This window comes from Oncorhynchus keta, unplaced genomic scaffold (genome assembly GCF_023373465.1).
Source record: "Oncorhynchus keta strain PuntledgeMale-10-30-2019 unplaced genomic scaffold, Oket_V2 Un_contig_3577_pilon_pilon, whole genome shotgun sequence".
In the NCBI taxonomy this organism is placed as follows: Eukaryota; Metazoa; Chordata; class Actinopteri; order Salmoniformes; family Salmonidae; genus Oncorhynchus; species Oncorhynchus keta.
Window position 1 is genome coordinate 59,517 of NW_026287319.1, and position 19,201 is coordinate 78,717.

At 50.7% G+C, this 19,201-nt stretch overlaps 1 long non-coding RNA gene and 1 pseudogene across 1 annotated transcript; both read left to right on the forward strand.

The window, feature by feature from the left end:
- LOC127924037 (cullin-associated NEDD8-dissociated protein 1-like) overlaps positions 1-10,859 on the forward strand; it is a 50,281-nt pseudogene extending 39,422 nt beyond the window's left edge.
- LOC127924036 (uncharacterized) lies at positions 331-1,723 on the forward strand. The gene is made up of 3 exons (XR_008116587.1): positions 331-381; positions 647-688; positions 1,311-1,723. It is a non-coding gene; the product is annotated as an uncharacterized LOC127924036 (long non-coding RNA).
- Positions 10,860-19,201: the final 8,342 nt, after the last annotated feature.

Below are 19,201 nucleotides of genomic sequence, written 5' to 3' on the forward strand. Positions count from 1 at the left end.
GACAACAGGAGAGAGAGAGGTAGTCTGTATGCAGATATGTCTGTATGTAGATCAGACAACAGGAGAGAGAGAGAGGTAGTCTGTATGTAGATCAGACAACAGGAGAGAGAGAGTAGTCTGAGAGGTAGTCTGTATGTAGATCAGACAACAGGAGAGAGAGAGAGAGTCTGTATGTAGTCTGTCTGTATGTAGATCAGACAACAGGAGAGAGAGAGAGGTAGTCTGTATGTAGATCAGACAACAGGAGAGAGAGAGAGTAGGAGTCAGACAACTGTATGTAGATCAGAAACAGAGAGAGAGAGTAGGTGGTCTGTATGTAGATCAGACAACAGGAGAGAGAGAGAGGTAGTCTATGTAGATCAGACAACAGGAGAGAGAGAGGTAGTCTGTATGTAGATCAGACAACAGGAGAGAGAGAGAGAGAGTAGTCTGTATGTAGATCAGACAACAGGAGAGAGAGAGAGAGGTAGTCTGTATGTAGACAACAGGAGAGAGAGAGAGAGTCAGACAACAGGAGAGAGAGGTAGTCTGTATGTAGATCAGACAACAGGAGAGAGAGAGAGGTAGTCTGTATGTAGAGTCTGTATGTGACAACAGGAGAGAGAGAGGTAGTCTGTATGTAGATCAGACAACAGGAGAGAGAGAGAGGTAGTCTGTATGTAGATCAGACAACAGGAGAGAGAGAGAGGTAGTCTGTATGTAGATCAGACAACAGGAGAGAGGGATCAGACAGGAGAGAGAGAGAGGTAGTCTGATGCAGATCAGACAACAGGAGAGAGAGGGAGGTGTGGTTCTGTATGTAGATCAGACAACAGAGAGAGGGAGAGAGACAACAGGAGAGAGAGGGAGGTAGTCTGACAACAGGAGAGAGAGGAGTCTGTAGATCAGACAACAGGAGAGAGAGGGAGTAGATCAGACGACAGGAGAGAGGAGGTAGATCAGACAACAGGAAGGAGAGAGAGGTAGTCAGACGACAGGAGAGGGAGGTAGATCAGACGACAGGAGAGAGGGAGATGTAGATCAGACAACAGACAGAGACAGGAGAGAGAGGTAGTCTGTATGTAGATCAGACAACAGGGAGAGGGAGACAGTCTGCAGGGATGGAGACAACAGGAGAGAGAGGTAGTCTGGATGTAGATCAGACAACAGGAGAGAGAGAGAGGTAGTCTGTATGTAGATCAGAGGGATGTAACAGTGGAGAGAGAGAGAGAGTCTGTGTAGACGACAGGAGAGGGAGGATCAGACACGACAGGAGAGAGAGAGAGGTAGTCAGACGACTGAGAGGGGAGGGACTAGACAACAGGAGAGAGGTAGTCTGTATGTAGATCAGACAACAGGAGAGAGAGAGGTAGTCTGTATGTAGATCAGACAACAGGAGAGAGAGAGAGGTAGTCTGTATGTAGATCAGACAACAGGAGAGAGAGAGAGGTAGTCTGTATGTAGATCAGACAACAGGAGAGAGAGAGAGGTAGTCTGTATGTAGATCAGACAACAGGAGAGAGAGAGAGAGGTAGTCTGTATGTAGATCAGACAACAGGAGAGAGAGAGAGGTAGTCTGTATGTAGATCAGACAACAGGAGAGAGAGGTAGTCTGTATGTAGATCAGACAACAGGAGAGAGAGAGAGGTAGTCTGTATGTAGATCAGACAACAGGAGAGAGAGAGGTAGTCTGTATGTAGATCAGACAACAGGAGAGAGAGAGAGGTAGTCTATGTAGATCAGACAACAGGAGAGAGAGAGAGGTAGTCTGTATGTAGATCAGACAACAGGGGAGAGGAGAGAGAGAGGTAGTCTGTATGTAGATCAGACAACAGGAGGAGAGAGAGAGGTAGTCTGTATGTAGAATCAGACAACAGGAGAGAGAGAGAGAGGCAGTCTGTGTAGATCCAGACAACAGGAGAGAGAGAGGAGTATGTAGATCAGACAACAGGAGAGAGGAGGGTAGATGTAGTAGATCAGTAGATCAGACAACAGGAGAGAGGAGAGGTAGTCTTTATGTAGATCAGACAACAGGAGAGAGGAGGGGTAGTCTGTATGTAGATCCAGACAGGAGAGAGAGAGGTAGTCTGTATGTAGATCCAGACAACAGGAGAGAGAGAGGTAGTCTGTATGTAGATCAGACAACAGGAGAGAGAGAGAGGTAGTCTGTATGTAGATCAGACAACAGGAGAGAGAGAGGTAGTCTGTATGTAGACTCAGACAACAGGAGAGAGAGAGGTAGTCTGTATGTAGATCAGACGACAGGAGAGAGGGAGGTAGATCAGACGACAGGAGAGAGGGAGGTGAGATCAGACGACAGGAGAGAGGGAGGTAGATCAGGAGAGAGGGATGTAGATCAGACAACAGGAGAGAGGGAGGTAGATCAGACGACAGGAGAGAGGGAGTGTAGATCAGACGACAGGAGAGAGGGGAGGGAGGTAGATCAGACGACAGGAGAGAGGGAGGGAGGTAGATCAGACGACAGGAGAGAGGGAGGAGGTAGATCAGACGACAGGAGAGAGGGAGGGAGGGGTAGATCAGACGACAGGAGAGAGGGAGGGAGGTAGATCAGACGACAGGAGAGAGGGAGGGAGGTAGATCAGACGACAGGGAGAGAGGGGAGGTAGATCAGACGACGACGGGAGGAGGGAGGTAGATCAGACGACAGGAGGAGGGAGGGAGGGAGGTAGATCAGACGACAGGAGAGAGAGGGAGGGAGGTAGATCAGACTGACAGGAGAGAGGGAGGTAGATCAGACGACGGGGAGGGAGGGAGGGAGGTAGACTGACGCACGGGAGAGAGGAGGGAGGGGAGGTAGACTGACGACAGGAGAGGGAGGGAGGTAGATCACCATTGGGAGAGAGGGTGGGGAGGGAGGTAGATGACAGGGAGTGGAGGGGAGGTGAGATCGACGACGGGAGAGAGGGAGGGAGGGAGGTAGATCAGACGACGGGAGAGAGGGAGGGAGGGAGGTAGATCAGACGACAGGAGGGAGGGAGGGAGGTAGATCAGACGACGGGAGGAGGGAGGAGGGAGGTAGATCAGGCTGACAGGAGGGAGGAGGAGGAGGGAGGTAGATCAGACGACGGGAGAGAGTGGAGTGGGAGGGAGGTAGATCAGACGACGGGAGGGAGGGAGGGAGGGAGGTAGATCAGACGACAGGAGAGAGGGAGGGAGGGAGGTAGATCAGACGACGGGAGGAGAGAGGGAGGTAGGGAGAGGAGGGAGGGAGGTAGATCAACGACAGGAGAGAGGGAGGGAGGTAGATCAGGAGGGAGAGGGAGGGAGGTAGATCAGACGACAGGAGAGAGGGAGGGAGGCAGACAGGAGGAGAGAGGGAGGGAGGTAGATCAGACGACAGGAGAGAGGAGGAGGTAGAGATCAGACGACAGGAGAGAGGGAGGGAGGGAGGGAGAGGGAGGGAGGTAGATCAGACGACAGGAGAGAGGGAGGGAGGGAGACGACAGGAGAGAGGGAGGTAGATCAGGACAGGAGAGAGGGAGGTAGATCAGACGACAGGAGAGAGGGAGGTAGATCAGACCGACAGGAGAGAGGGGGTCTGTATGATTTAAAAAGGCAGGCTGTATAATGCATCACAGGGCCTGTATTGAGTGTTGGTTTTATAGGGATGTTGTTTATCAGATGCTGGCGTTCCTGATGCTGGCTAGACTCTCCACTCTGTGTCCCAGTGCTGTGCTACAGAGGCTGGACAGACTGGTTGAGCCGCTACGCGCCACCTGCACCACCAAGGTGAGACCAGACACTGTCCCTGGTATAGTACCATTCACAGAGACCAGACCCAACACTGTCCCTGGTATAGTACCATTCACAGACACCAGACCAACACTGTCCCTGGTATAGTACCATTCACAGACACCAGACCCAACACTGTCCCTGGTATAGGGTACCATTCACAGACACCAGACCCAACACTGTCCCTGGTATAGTACCATCAGAGACCAGACCAGACACTGTCCCTGGTATGAGTACCATGTCCCTCGGTATAGTACCATTCACAGAGACCAGACACACTGTCCCTGGTATAAGTACCATTCACAGAGACCAGACACACTGTCCCTGGTATAGTACCATTCACAGAGACCAGACACACTGTCCCTGGTATAGTACCATTCACAGAGACCAGACACACTGTCCCTGGTATAGTACCATTCTGTAGGAGACCAGACCAGACACATTGTCCTGGTATAGTACCATTCACAGAGACCAGACCAGACACACTGTCCCTGGTATAGTACCATTCACAGAGACCAGACCAGACACACTGTCCCTGGTATAGTACCATTCACAGAGACCAGACCAGACACACTGTCCCTGGTATAGTACCATTCACAGAGACCAGACCCAACACCGTCCCAGCACCATTCACAGAGACAGACACACTGTCCCTGGTATAGTACCATTCACAGACCATACACACTGTCCCTGGTATAGTACCATTCACAGAGACCAGACACACTGTCCCTGGTATAGTACCATTCACAGAGACCAGACACACTGTCCCACAGTACCATTCACAGAGACCAGACCTAACACTGTCCCTGGTATAGCACCATTCACACTGTCCCTGGGTATAGTACCATTCAGACCAGACACACTGTCCCTGGTATAGTACCATTCACAGACCATACACACTGTCCCTGGTATAGTACCATTCAGAGACCAGACACACTGTCCCTGGTATAGTACCATTCAGAGACACCAGACCAGACACACTGTCCCTGGTATAGTACCATTCACTGTCCCTGGTATAGACCAGACCAGACACATTGTCCTGGTATAGTACCATTCACAGACACCAGACCAGACACACTGTCCCTGGTATAGTACCATTCAGAGACCAGACCAGACACATTGTCCCTGGTATAGTACCATTCACAGAGACCAGACCAGACACACTGTCCCTGGTATAGTACCATTCAGAGACCAGACCAGACACACTGTCCCTGGTATGGTACCATTCACAGAGACCAGACCAGACACTGTCCCTGTACCATCACAGAGACCAGACCCAACACTTCTGTTACAGAACATTCACAGAGACCAGACCCAACACTGTCCCTGGTATAGTACCATTCAGGACCAGACCCAACACTGTCCCTGGTATGTACCATTCACAGAGTCCAGACCCAACACTGTCCTGGTATACCCATTCAGAGACCAGACCAGACACATTGTCCCTGGTATAGTACCATTCACAGAGACCAGACCAGACACACTGTCCCTGGTACAGTACCATTCACAGAACCAGACCAGACACACTGTCCCTGGTATAGTACCATTCACAGAGACCAGACCAGACCCCTGTCCCCTGGTATAGTACCATTCACAGAGACCAGGCCCAACACTGTCCCTGGTGCAGCACCATTCACAGAGACCAGACCCAACACTGTCCCTGGTATAGCACCATTCACAGACCAGACACACTGTCCTGGTATAGTACCATTCACAGACCATACACACTGTCCCTGTATAGTACCATTCTGAGACCAGACACACTGTCCCTGGTATGAGTACCATTCACAGAGACCAGACACACTGTCCCTGGTATAGTACCATTCACAGAGACCAGACCCCAACACTGTCCCTGGTATAGTACCATTCACAGGACCAGACCCAACACTGTCCCTGGTAGTACCATTCAGGACCAGACACACTGTCCCTGGTCACCCAGACCATACACTGTCCCTGGTATGGTACCATTCACAGAGACCAGACACACTGTCCCTGGTATAGTACCATTCAGGAGACCAGACACACTGTCCCTGGTATAGTACCATTCACAGAGACCAGACCAGAACACTGTCCTGGTACAGTACCATTCACAGAGACCAGACCAGACACACTGTCCCTGGTATAGTACCATTCACAGAGACCAGACCCAACACTGTCCCTGGTATAGTACCATTCACAGAGACCAGACCCAACACTGTCCCTGGTATAGTACTATTCACAGAGACCAGACACACTGTCCCTGGTATAGGTACCATTCACAGAGACCAGACACACTGTCCCTGGTATAGTACCATTCACAGACCAGACCATTCCCTGGTAGAGTACCACCAGACACACTGTCCCTGGTATAGTACCATTCACAGAGACCAGACACACTGTCCCTGTGTTATAGTACCATTCACAGAGACCAGACACACTGTCCCTGGTATAGTACCATTCACAGACACCAGACCCACACTGTCCCTGGTATAGTACCATTCACAGACACCAGACACACTGTCCCTGGTATTAGTACCATTCAGAGACCAGATTTTCTTCCTGGTACCAGTACCATTCAGAGACCAGACACACTAGCTCCCTGGTATAGTACCATTCACAGACACCAGATGCAGAACACACTGTCCCTGGGCTGGTACCATTCACAGACCAGACACACTGTCCCTGGTATGAGTACACCATTCACAGAGACCAGACACACTGTCCCTGGTATGGTACCATTCACAGGATAGTTACACTGTCCCTGGTATGGTACCCATTCACAGGATAGTTACACTGTCACTGGTATAGTACCATTCCACAGGACCAGACACGCTGTCCCAAGTATGGTACCATTCACAGGACCAGACCCACTGTCCTGGTATACCATTTCATTCACTGTCCCTGGTATAGTACCATTCACAGAGACCAGACCCACTGTCCCTGGTATAGTACCATTCACAGAGACCAGACACACTGTCCCTGGTATAGTACCATTCACAGAGACCAGACACACTGTCCCTGGTATAGTACCATTCACAGAGACCAGACACACTGTCCCTGGTATAGTACCATTCACAGAGACCAGACACACTGTCCCTGGTATAGTACCATTCACAGAGACCAGACACACTGTCCCTGGTATAGTACCATTCACAGACACCAGACCAGACACACTGTCCCTGGTATAGTACCATTCACAGACACACTGTCCCTGGTATAGTACCATTCACAGACACCAGACCAGACACACTGTCCCTGGTATAGTACCATTCACAGACACCAGACCAGACACACTGTCCCTGGTATAGTACCATTCACAGACACCAGACCAGACACACTGTCCCTGGTATAGTACCATTCACAGAGACCAGACCAGACACACTGTCCCTGGTATAGTACCATTCACAGACACCAGACCAGACACACTGTCCCTGGTATAGTACCATTCACAGACACCAGACCAGACACACTGTCCCTGGTATAGTACCATTCACAGACACCAGACCAGACACACTGTCCCTGGTATAGTACCATTCACAGACACCAGACCAGACACACTGTCCCTGGTATAGTACCATTCACAGACACCAGACCAGACACACTGTCCCTGGTATAGTACCATTCACAGACACCAGACCAGACACACTGTCCCTGGTATAGTACCATTCACAGACACCAGACCAGACACACTGTCCCTGGTATAGTACCATTCACAGACACCAGACCAGACACACTGTCCCTGGTATAGTACCATTCACAGACACCAGACCAGACACACTGTCCCTGGTATAGTACCATTCACAGACACCAGACCAGACACACTGTCCCTGGTATAGTACCATTCACAGACACCAGACCAGACACACTGTCCCTGGTATAGTACCATTCACAGACCATTCACAGAGACCAGACCAGACACACTGTCCCTGGTATAGTACCATTCACAGAGACCAGACCAGACACACCATCTACCATAGTACCATTCACAGAGACCAATTAAGACACACTGTCCCTGTTTATGGTACCATTCTGAGACCAGATGAACACATATCCACAGTATGAAGTACCATTCTGAGACCAGACCAGACACACTGTCCTGGTCATAGTACCATTCACAGAGACCAGACCAGACACACTGTCCCTGGTATGGTACCATTCAGAGACCAGACCAGACACACTGTCCCTGGTATAGTACCATTCACAGAGACCAGACCAGACACACTGTCCCTGGTATAGTACCATTCAGAGACCAGACCAGACCACACAGAGTGTCCCTGGTATAGTACCATTCCAGAGACCAGACCCACACACTGTCCCTGGTATAGTACCATTCACAGTCCAGACCAGACCAGACATTCTGAGACCAGTCCCTGGTATAGTACCATTCACAGAGACCAGACCAGACACACTGTCCCTGGTATAGTACCATTCACAGAGACCAGACCAACACACTGTCCCTGGTACAGTACCATTCTGAGACAGACCAGACACACCAGACCAGACACACTGTCCCTGGTACAGTACCATTCACAGAGACCAGACCAGACACACTGTCCCTGGTATAGCACCATTCACAGACACCAGACCAGACCCAGACACACTGTCCCTGGTATAGTACCATTCAGAGACCAGACCCAACACTGTCCCTGGTATAGCACCATTCACAGAGACCAGACCCAACACTGTCCCTGGTATAGTACCATTCACAGAGACCAGACCCAACACTGTCCCTGGTATAGTACCATTCACAGAGACCAGACACACTGTCCCTGGTATAGTACCATTCACAGAGACCAGACACACTGTCCCTGGTATAGTACCAGAGACCAGACACACTGTCCCTGGTATAGTACCATTCACAGAGACCAGACCACACTGTCCCTGGTATAGTACCATTCACAGAGACCAGACACACTGTCCCTGGTATAGTACCATTCACAGAACCAGACCCACACTGTCCCTGGAGTACCACACAGACCAGACACACTGTCCCTGGTATAGTACCATTCACAGAGACCAGACACACTGTCCCTGGTATAGTACCATTCACAGAGACCAGACACTGTCCCTGGTATAGTACCATTCACTGTCCCTGTCCCTGGTATAGTACCATTCACAGACCATTCACAGACCAGACACACTGTCCCTGGTATAGTACCATTCAGAGACCAGATACACTGTCCCTGGTATAGTACCATTCACAGAGACCAGACCAGACACACTGTCCCTGGTATAGTACCATTCACAGAGACCAGACCCAACACTGTCCCTGGTATAGTACCATTCACAGACACTGTCCCAGACCCAACACACTGTCCCTGGTATAGTACCATTCAGAGACCAGACCCAACACTGTCCCTGGTATAGTACCATTCAGACCAGACACACTGTCCCTGGTATAGTACCATTCACAGAGACCAGACCCAACACTGTCCCTGGTATAGTACCATTCACAGAGACCAGACCCAACACTGTCCCTGGTATAGTACCACCAGACAACACTGTCCCTGGTATAGTACCATTCACAGAGACCAGACCAGACACACTGTCCCTGGTATAGTACCATTCACAGAGACCAGACCAGACACACTGTCCCTGGTATAGTACCATTCACAGAGACCAGACCCAACACTGTCCCTGGTATAGTACCATTCACAGAGACCAGACCAGACACACTGTCCCTGGTATAGTACCATTCACAGAGACCAGACCAGACACACTGTCCCTGGTACAGCACCATTCACAGAGACCAGACCCAACACTGTCCCTGGTACAGTACCATTCACAGAGACCAGACCAGACACTGTCCCTGGTATAGTACCATTCAGAGACCAGACCCACACTGTCCCTGGTATAGTACCATTCACAGAGACCAGACCAACACTGTCCCTGGTATAGTACCATTCACAGAGACCAGACCCAACACTGTCCCTGGTATAGTACCATTCACAGAGACCAGACCCACACTGTCCCTGGTATAGTACCATTCACAGAGACCAGACACACTGTCCCTGGTATAGTACCATTCACAGAGACCAGACACACTGTCCCTGGTATAGTACCATTCAGAGACCAGACACACTGTCCTGGTATAAGTACCATTCACAGAGACCAGACCCAACACTGTCCCTGGTATAGTACCATTCACAGAGACCAGACCCAACACTGTCCCTGGTATAGTACCATTCACAGACACCAGACCAGACACACTGTCCCTGGTATAGCACCATTCAGAGACCAGACACACTGTCCCTGGTATAGCACATTCAGAGACCACACTGTCTGTCTCTCTCTCTCTCTCTCTCTCTCCTGTCTCTCTCTCTCTCTCTCTCTCTCCCTGTCTCTCTCTCTCTCTCTCTCTCTCTCCCTGTCTCTCTCTCCCTGTCTCTCTCTCAGCCTGTCTCTCTCCCTGTCTCTCTCTCTCTGTCTCTCTCCCTGTCTCTCTCTCTCTGTCTCTCTCTCTGTCTCTCTCTCTCTCTCTCTCTCTCTCTCTCTCTCTCTCTCTCTCTCTCTCTCTCTCTCACCCTCTCCCCTGTCTCTCTCACCCTCTCCCTGTCTCTCTCTCTCTCTCTGTCTCTGTCTCTCACTCTCACCCTCTCTCTCTCTCTCTCTCTCTCTCTCTCTCTGTAAAACTGTCTCTCTCTCTCCTCTGTCTCTCTCTCTCTGTCTCCCTCTCTTCCTCTGTCTCTCTCTCACCCTCTCTCTCTCTCTCACCCTGTCTCTCCCCCAGGTGAAGGCCAACTCAGTGAAGCAGGAGTTTGAGAAGCAGGATGAGTTAAATGGAACCGGTCAGCCATGCGGGCTGTGGTCGCCCCTCCTCACCATCCCGAGGCGGAGAAGAGTCCCCTGATGAGCGAGTTCCAGTCCCAGATCTCCTCCAACCCTGAGCTGGCTGCCATCTTTGAAAACATCCAGAGAGACTCGTCCTCCGCTAACATGGAGTCCATGGACACCAGCTAAACTATGACTCTCACAATCCCCCTCTTCTTCCTTTCATTCCCAAAACATGATGCCGCAACAGCAACAAAAAATACCTAGGAGGAGGGGGACCCTTTTATCAATCGTTCCATGATGCATTGCACTGAATCAGCAACCGTTATAGGAGAAAAATAAAAAATAATTGAACTTTAAAACAAAACAAAATGTAAAACAAAAAATAAAAGTAAAGAAAGTTTCTCTTTAAAGCTTTTAAGCTCATCACCACATTTCTCATTTCTAAAAAAACAACTTTAAAAAAAGACACGAAATAAATCAGTTTTGGTTTGTTCCATCGTTCCTTTGTTTTTTTTTGTGTTTTGTAATAATTCCTGAATCCCAGCGGTACCTCCAGGCAGATGTTTGGATGCTGCAGAGGGACTGTTTAATGCTGAGATGATGACACATATGAACTGACTTAAATGGAACCGGACTGACTGTCCCCTGCCTACAGCTTAACTCTGACGAACGATGGGATATATATATATATATATACATATACACGCCGGCTCCTAACATACAAGACAGGAGACTTGACTAACACGGGGTCTGAAGGGGTTACATCTATAAAGTTACAGCATATTGACTTCTATGGTTTCTGGACCGTCACTTTGTTTTTTTGAGTTTTTGTTACCATGGTTCTTACCGGATCAGATTGGGTTGAATTGAATGGGGAGTGGTTTATTTTGTTACCATGGTTCTTACCAGATCAGATTGGGTTGTTACCATGGGGAGGGGCATTTTGTTCTTACCATGGTTCTTACCAGATCAGATTGGGTTGAATTGAATGGGGGAGGGGTTTATTTTGTTTTGGGAGGGTTGAATTTGTTTATTTTGTTTTTGTTACCATGGTTCTTACCAGATCAGATTGGGTTGAATTGAATGGGGGAGGGTTTATTTTGTTTTTGTTACCATGGTTCTTACCAGATCAGATTGGGTTGAATTGAATGGGGGAGGGGTTTATTTTGTTTTTGTTACCATGGTTCTTACCAGATCAGATTGGGTTGAATTGAATGGGGAGGGGTTTATTTTTGTTTTGTTAACATGGTTCTTACCAGTCAGATTAGGTTGAATTGAATGGGAGGGTTTATTTTGTTTTTTTTGTTGCAAGAGGCATTGAATGTCATTATCTGTGTTTTATTATCTGTGGCATTTGTCTTGTCGGCTGTTGGTTAGAACAAAGCTTGGTTGGTGGGGAGATTCACACACTCAGAAGAGGTGATGTTTAAAATTGTGTCCCCCAGAAATCTTCTATTAAAGAGGATGAGGCAGTCCTTCCATCATGGTCAGAACAGGGGTTTTCTGTTGAATTAAGTGGATAAATATCCCCCCACTGAGAAGTCCTTCCATATTTTGGCAGTCTTCCTCATTTTTAAGTCTGATGTACATTTCTCTTGCATCAGTCTGATGTCCCTCCACTGGTTGGTTGATGCAGAGGTCATTTCCATCAGTCTGATGTCCCCATTAGCATGTGTCAAAACCACTCTGATGTAAGGGAAGGAGTGATGTCCCTTCGACTGAGGGCAGCACCCCACTGAGAGGGTGAAAGCCCAGCATTAGGAACAGACCTTCCATCTGTGATGTGGACAGGAGTACATTTTGTGAATAAAAAGCGTGAACTGATTTCTTATAGCGTCCCCCCAGATTCAGCAACATCAAATTGTATTTGTCCCACGCGCCCCCGTTGTAGACCTTAAACTGCAGTCACGTTATGTATTCTGTATGTTGTAGACAGTCTGATGTAAACTGAGAGCCAGTTACTGCCTTCCATCCTGTCAGTGATGTATGATAGGCACTGCTTTTGATGTAACCTTTTTCAGGACGCTCTATGTCCCTCACTAATGTAGTCCTTCCATCAGTCTGATGTCCACTCCCACTGAGAGGCAGTCTGATGTCCCCCCACTGAGAGGCAGTCTGATGTCCCCACTGAGAGGCAGTCCTTCCACTCAGTCTGATGTCCCCCACTGAGAGGCAGTCTGATGTCCCCCCCACTGAGAGAGGCAGTCCTTCCACTGAGAGGCAGTCTGATGTCCCCCCACTGAGGCAGTCTGATGTCCCCCACTGAGAGGCAGTCTGAGTGTCCCCCACTGAGAGGCAGTCTGATGTCCCCCCCCACTGAGAGGCAGTCTTCCATCAGTCTGATGTCCCCCCACTGAGAGGCAGTCTGATGTCCCCCACTGAGGCAGTCTGATGTCCCCCACTGAGAGGCAGTCTGATGTCCCCCACTGAGAGGCAGTCTGTCCACTGAGGCAGTCTGATGTCCCCCACTGAGAGGCAGTCTGATGTCCCCCCACTGAGAGGCAGTCCTTCCATCAGTCTGATGTCCCCCACTGAGAAGGCAGTCTGATGTCCCCCACTGAGAGGGCAGTCCTTCCATCGTCTGATGTCCCCCCACTGAGAGGCAGTCTGATGTCCCCCACTGAGAGGCAGTCCTTGAGGCAGTCTGATGTCCCCCCACTGAGAGGCAGTCTGATGTCCCCCACTGAGAGGCAGTCTGATGTCCCCCACTGAGAGGCAGTCTGATGTCCCCCCACTGAGAGGCAGTCTGATGTCCCCCCACTGAGAGGCAGTCTGATGTCCCCCCACTGAGAGGCAGTCCTTCCACTCAGATGTCCCCCCACTGAGAGGCAGTCTGATGTCCCCCACTGAGGCAGTCTCCCCCATCAGTCTGATGTCCCCACTGAGAGGCAGTCTGATGTCCCCCCACTGAGAGGCAGTCCTTCCATCAGTCTGATGTCCCCCCACTGAGAGGCAGTCTGATGTCCCCCCACTGAGAGGCAGTCTGATGTCCCCCCACTGAGAGGCAGTCTGATGTCCCCCACTAAGAGGCAGTCCTTCCATCAGTCTGATGTCCCCCACTGAGAGGCAGTCTGATGTCCCCCACTGAGAGCAGCAGTCTGATGTCCCCCACTGAGAGGCAGTCTGATGTCCCCCCACTGAGAGGCAGTCTGATGTCCCCACTGAGAGGCAGTCTGATGTCCCCACTGAGAGGCAGTCTGATGTCCCCCACTGAGAGGCAGTCTGATGTCCCCCCACTGAGAGGCAGTCTGATGTCCCCCACTGAGAGGCAGTCTGATGTCCCCCACTGAGGCAGTCTGATGTCCCCACTGAGAGGCAGTCTGATGTCCCCCACTGAGAGGCAGTCTGATGTCCCCCACTGAGAGGCAGTCTGATGTCCCCCCACTGAGAGGCAGTCCTTCCATCAGTCTGATGTCCCCCACTGAGAGGCAGTCTGATGTCCCCCCCACTGAGAGGCAGTCGGTCTGATGTCCCCCCACTGAGAGGCAGTCTGATGTCCCCCATGTCCCCACTGAGAGGCAGTCTGATGTCCCCCACTGAGAGGCAGTCTGATGTCCATGAGAGGCAGTCTGATGTCCCCACTGAGAGGCAGTCCCATCTGATGTCCCCCACTGAGAGGGCAGTCTGATGTCCCCCACTGAGAGGCAGTCCTTCCATCAGTCTGATGTCCCCCACTGAGAGGCAGTCTGATGTCCCCCCACTGAGAGGCAGTCCTTCCATCAGTCTGATGTCCCCCCACTGAGAGGCAGTCTGATGTCCCCCACTGAGAGGCAGTCTGATGTCCCCCACTGAGAGGCAGTCTGATGTCCCCCCACTGAGAGGCAGTCTGATGTCCCCCCACTGAGAGGCAGTCTGATGTCCCCCCACTGAGAGGCAGTCCTTCCATCAGTCTGATGTCCCCCCACTGAGAGGCAGTCTGATGTCCCCCCACTGAGAGGCAGTCCTTCCATCAGTCTGATGTCCCCCCACTGAGAGGCAGTCTGATGTCCCCCACTGAGAGTCCTGTCCCCCCACTGAGAGGCAGTCTGATGTCCCCCCACTGAGAGGCAGTCTGATGTCCCCCACTGAGAGGCAGTCTGATGTCCCCCACTGAGAGGCAGTCTGATGTCCCCCACTGAGAGGCCTTCCATGAGGCAGTCTGATGTCCCCCACTGAGGCAGTCTGATGTCTGAGAGGCAGTCTGATGTCCCCCCCACTGAGAGGCAGTCCTTCCATCAGTCTGATGTCCCCCACTCCCCCCACTGAGAGGCAGTCCTTCCATCAGTCTGATGTCCCCCACTGAGGGCAGTCTGATGTCCCCACTGAGAGGCAGCCTGATGTCCCCCACTGAGAGGCAGTCTGATGTCCCCCCACTGAGAGGCAGTCTGATGTCCCCCACTGAGGCAGTCTGATGTCCCCCACTGAGAGGCAGTCTGATGTCCCCCACTGAGAGCAGTCCTTCCATCAGTCTGATGTCCCCCACTGAGAGGCAGTCTGATGTCCCCCAGTCTGATGTCCCCCACTGAGAGGCAGTCTGATGTCCCTCCACTGAGAGGCAGTCCTTCCATCAGTCTGATGTCCCCCCCCACTGAGGCAGTCTGATGTCCCCCACTGAGAGCAGCAGTCTGATGTCCCTCCACTGAGAGGCAGTCTGATGTCCCCCACTGAGAGCAGAGCTGATGTCTGATGTCCCCCACTCAGTCTGATGTCCCCCACTGAGAGGCAGTCTGATGTCCCCCACTGAGAGGCAGTCTGATGTCCCCACTGAGAGGCAGTCTGATGTCCCCCACTGAGAGACAGTCTGATGTCCCCCCACTGAGAGGCAGTCTGATGTCCCCCACTGAGAGGCAGTCCTTCCATCAGTCTGATGTCCCCCCACTGAGAGGCAGTCTGATGTCCCCCACTGAGAGGCAGTCTGATGTCCCCCCACTGAGAGGCAGTCTGATGTCCCCCACTGAGGCAGTCCTGATGTCCCCCCACTGAGAGGCAGTCTGATGTCCCCCACTGAGAGGCAGTCTGATGTCCCCCCACTGTCCTTCCATGTCTGATGTCCCCACTGAGAGGCAGTCTGATGTCCCCCCACTGAGAGGCAGTCTGATGTCCCCCACTGAGAGGCAGTCTGATGTCCCCCACTGAGAGAGGCAGTCTGATGTCCCCCACTGAGAGGCAGTCTGATGTCCCCCACTGAGAGGCAGTCTGATGTCCCCCCATCAGTCTGATGTCCCCCCACTGAGAGGGCAGTCTTGATCAGTCTGATGTCCCCCCACTGAGAGGCAGTCTGATGTCCCCCCACTGAGAGGCAGTCCTTCCATCAGTCTGATGTCCCCCACTGAGAGGCAGTCTGATGTCCCCCCACTGAGAGGCAGTCTGATGTCCCCACTGAGAGGCAGTCTGATGTCCACTGAGAGGCAGTCTGATGTCCCCCCACTGAGAGGCAGTCTGATGTCCCCCCACTGAGAGGCAGTCTGATGTCCCCCACTGAGAGGCAGTCTGATGTCCCCACTGAGAGGCAGTCTGATGTCCCCCACTGAGAGGCAGTCTGATGTCCCCCCAGTCTGAGTCCCCACTGAGAGGCAGTCTGATGTCCTGATGTCCCCACTGAGAGGCAGTCTGATGTCCCCACTGAGAGGCAGTCCCCCACTGAGAGGCAGTCTGATGTCCCCCACTGAGAGGCAGTCTGATGTCCCTTCCATCCGGTTGATGTCCCCCACTGAGAGCAGTCCTTCCATCAGTCTGATGTCCCCCCACTGAGAGGCAGTCTGATGTCCCCCACTGAGAGGCAGTCTGATGTCCCCCACTGAGAGGCAGTCTGATGTCCCCACTGAGAGGCAGTCTGATGTTTACTGAGGAGGCAGTCTGATGTCCCCCCCCACTCAGTCTGATGTTGAGGCAGTCTGAACTGAGAGGCACTGATGTCCCCACTGAGAGGGAGGCAGTCTGATGTCCCCTACTAGGCAGTCTGATGTCCCCACTGGCAGTCCCATCAGTGGCTGCTGTCTGATGTCCCCACTGAGGCAGTCCTTCCTCCTGATGTCCCCCCACTGAGACAGTCTGATGTCCCCCACTGAGAGAGTCCTTCCTGAAGGTGTAACAGTATGGTGTCCGCGTGGCTGCTGTTGATGTGAGCTCCATGTGCACGGCACAGAAAGGTGCAGGTGTATGGCTAATACACTGACTACAGGTTTATATGTGTAGATATATGAAGCTATAGGTTTACATGTATAGATACAGTTGAAGTGGGAAGTTTACATACACCGTAGCCAAATACATTTAAACTAATTTTTTCACAATTCCTGTCATTTAATCCTGGTAAAAACTCTCTGTCTTAGGTCAGTTAGGATCACACTTTATTTTAAGAATGTGAAATGTCAGAATAATAGTTGAGTGATTTTTATATCAGCTTTTTATTTCTTTAATCACATTCTCAGTGGGTCCAAGTTTACATACAAATTGAGTGTTTTTGGTAGCATTGCCTTTAAATTGTTTAACTTGGGTCAAACGTTTTGGGTAGCAGTCCACAAGCTTCCCACTATAAGTTGGGTGAATTTTGTCACATTCCTCCTGACAGAGCTGGTGTAACTGAGTCAGGTTTGTAAGGCCTCCTTGCTCGCACAGGCTTTTTCAGTTCTGCCTACAAATGTTCTATAGGATTGAGGTCAGGGCTTTTTGTGATGGCCACTCCAACACTATCGCTTTGTTGTCCTTAAGCCATTTTGCCACAACTTTGGAAGTACGCTTGGGGTCATTGTCCATTTGGAAGACCCATTTCGACCAAGCTTTAACTTCCTGACTGATGTCTTGAGATGTTGCTTCAATATATCACATCATTTGCTTTCCTCATGATGTCATCTATTTTGTGAAGTGCACCAGTCCCTCCTGCAGCAAAGCCCCTCCACAACATGATGCTGCCGGTTGGGATGGTGTTCTTCGCTTGCAAGCCTCCCCCTTTTCCCTTCAAACATAAAGATGGTCATTATGGCCAAACAGTTCTATTTTTGTTTCATCAGACAGGAGGACATTGTCCTCCAAAAAGTACGATCTTTGTCCCCATGTGCAAACAGTAGTCCGGCTTTTTTTATGGCAGTTTTGGAGCAGTGGCTTCTTCCTTGCTGAGTGGCCTTTCAGGTTATGTCGATATAGGACTCGTTTTACTGTGGATATAGATACTTTTGTACCTGTTTCCTCCAGCATCTTCACAAGGTCCTTTGTTGTTGTTCTGGGATTGATTTGCACTTTTCACCAAAGTACGTTCATCTCTAGAGCAGAACGCGTCTCCTTCACAGGCAGTATAACAGCTGCGTGGTCCCATGGTGTTTATACTTGTGTACTATTGTTTTGTACAGATGAACATGGAACCTTCAGGAGTTTTGGAAATTTCTCCCAAGGGATGAACCAGACTTGTGGAGGTCTACCATTTTGACTGATTTCTTTTGATTTCCCATGATGTCATGGAAAGAGGCACTGAGTTTGAAGGTAGGCCTTGAATACATCCACAGGTACACCTCCAATTGACTCAAATGATGTCAATTAGCCTATCAGAAGCTTCTAAAGCAATGACATAATTTTCTCGATTTTCTAAGCTGTTTAAATGCACAGTCAACTTAGTCTATGTAACTTCTGACCCACTGGAATTGTAATACAGTGAAATAATCTATAAACAATTGTTGGAAAAATGACTTGTCGTGAACAAAGTAGTTGTCCTCACCGACTTGCCAAAACTACAGTTTGTTAACAAGAAATGTGTGAAGTGGTTGAAAAACTAGTTTTAATGATTCCAACCTAAGTGTATGTAAACTTCTGACTTCAGCCGTGTATGTAAAGCTCGGTATTTCGTGCTCTTGAGGGTTCAGGTGTGATGAGGTAAATAAATCCTTCTATGGAAAAATGCCCAAATAAAGAGGTCAATTTCTGCCTGAATTAATGCTGTCATTCACGATCCCTCTAGTGCAGGGATGGGCACATTTGATGGGGGCCACAAAAAATCTGAACACAACATGAGGGCCCGCAGTGGCTCGTAGGTCTACGTACCCACGTCCATACCAAGACATGCACCCAGAGCCGGCCCTGGCCTTTTAGGGGCCCTATCCATACCCAGACATGCAGCCAGAGCCGGCCCTAGCCTTTTCGGGGCCCTATCCATATCCAGACATGCAGCCAGAGCCGGCCCTGGCCTTTTAGGGGCCCTATCAATACCCAGACATGCACCCAGAGCCGGCCCTGGCCTTTTAGAGGCCCTATCAATACCCAGACATGCACCCAGAGCCGGCCCTAGCCTTTTCGGGGCCCTATCCATATCCAAACATGCAGCCAGAGCCGGCCCTGGCCTTTTAGGGGCCCTATCCATACCCAGACATGCAGCCAGAGCCGGCCCTGGCCTTTTAGGGGCCCTATCAATACCCAGACATGCACCCAGAGCTGGCCCTAGCCTTTTCGGGGCCCTATCCATATCCAGACATGCAACCAGAGCCGGCCCTGGCCTTGTAGGGGCCCTATCAATACCCAGACATGCAGCCAGAGCCGGCCCTGGCCTTTTAGGGGCCCTATCAATACCCAGACATGCACCCAGAGCCGGCCCTAGCCTTTTCGGGTCCCTGAGCAAAATGTTGTTGCAGTTACAAGTGTGAAACCATGGTTGTGTTTGGCAGAACAATTCTGATACTTTTGACCAAAGACCAATGAGTGAGAAAGAAACATGCATAATTGGTCTGCCTATGTTAAACACATGTAATTCATGCTA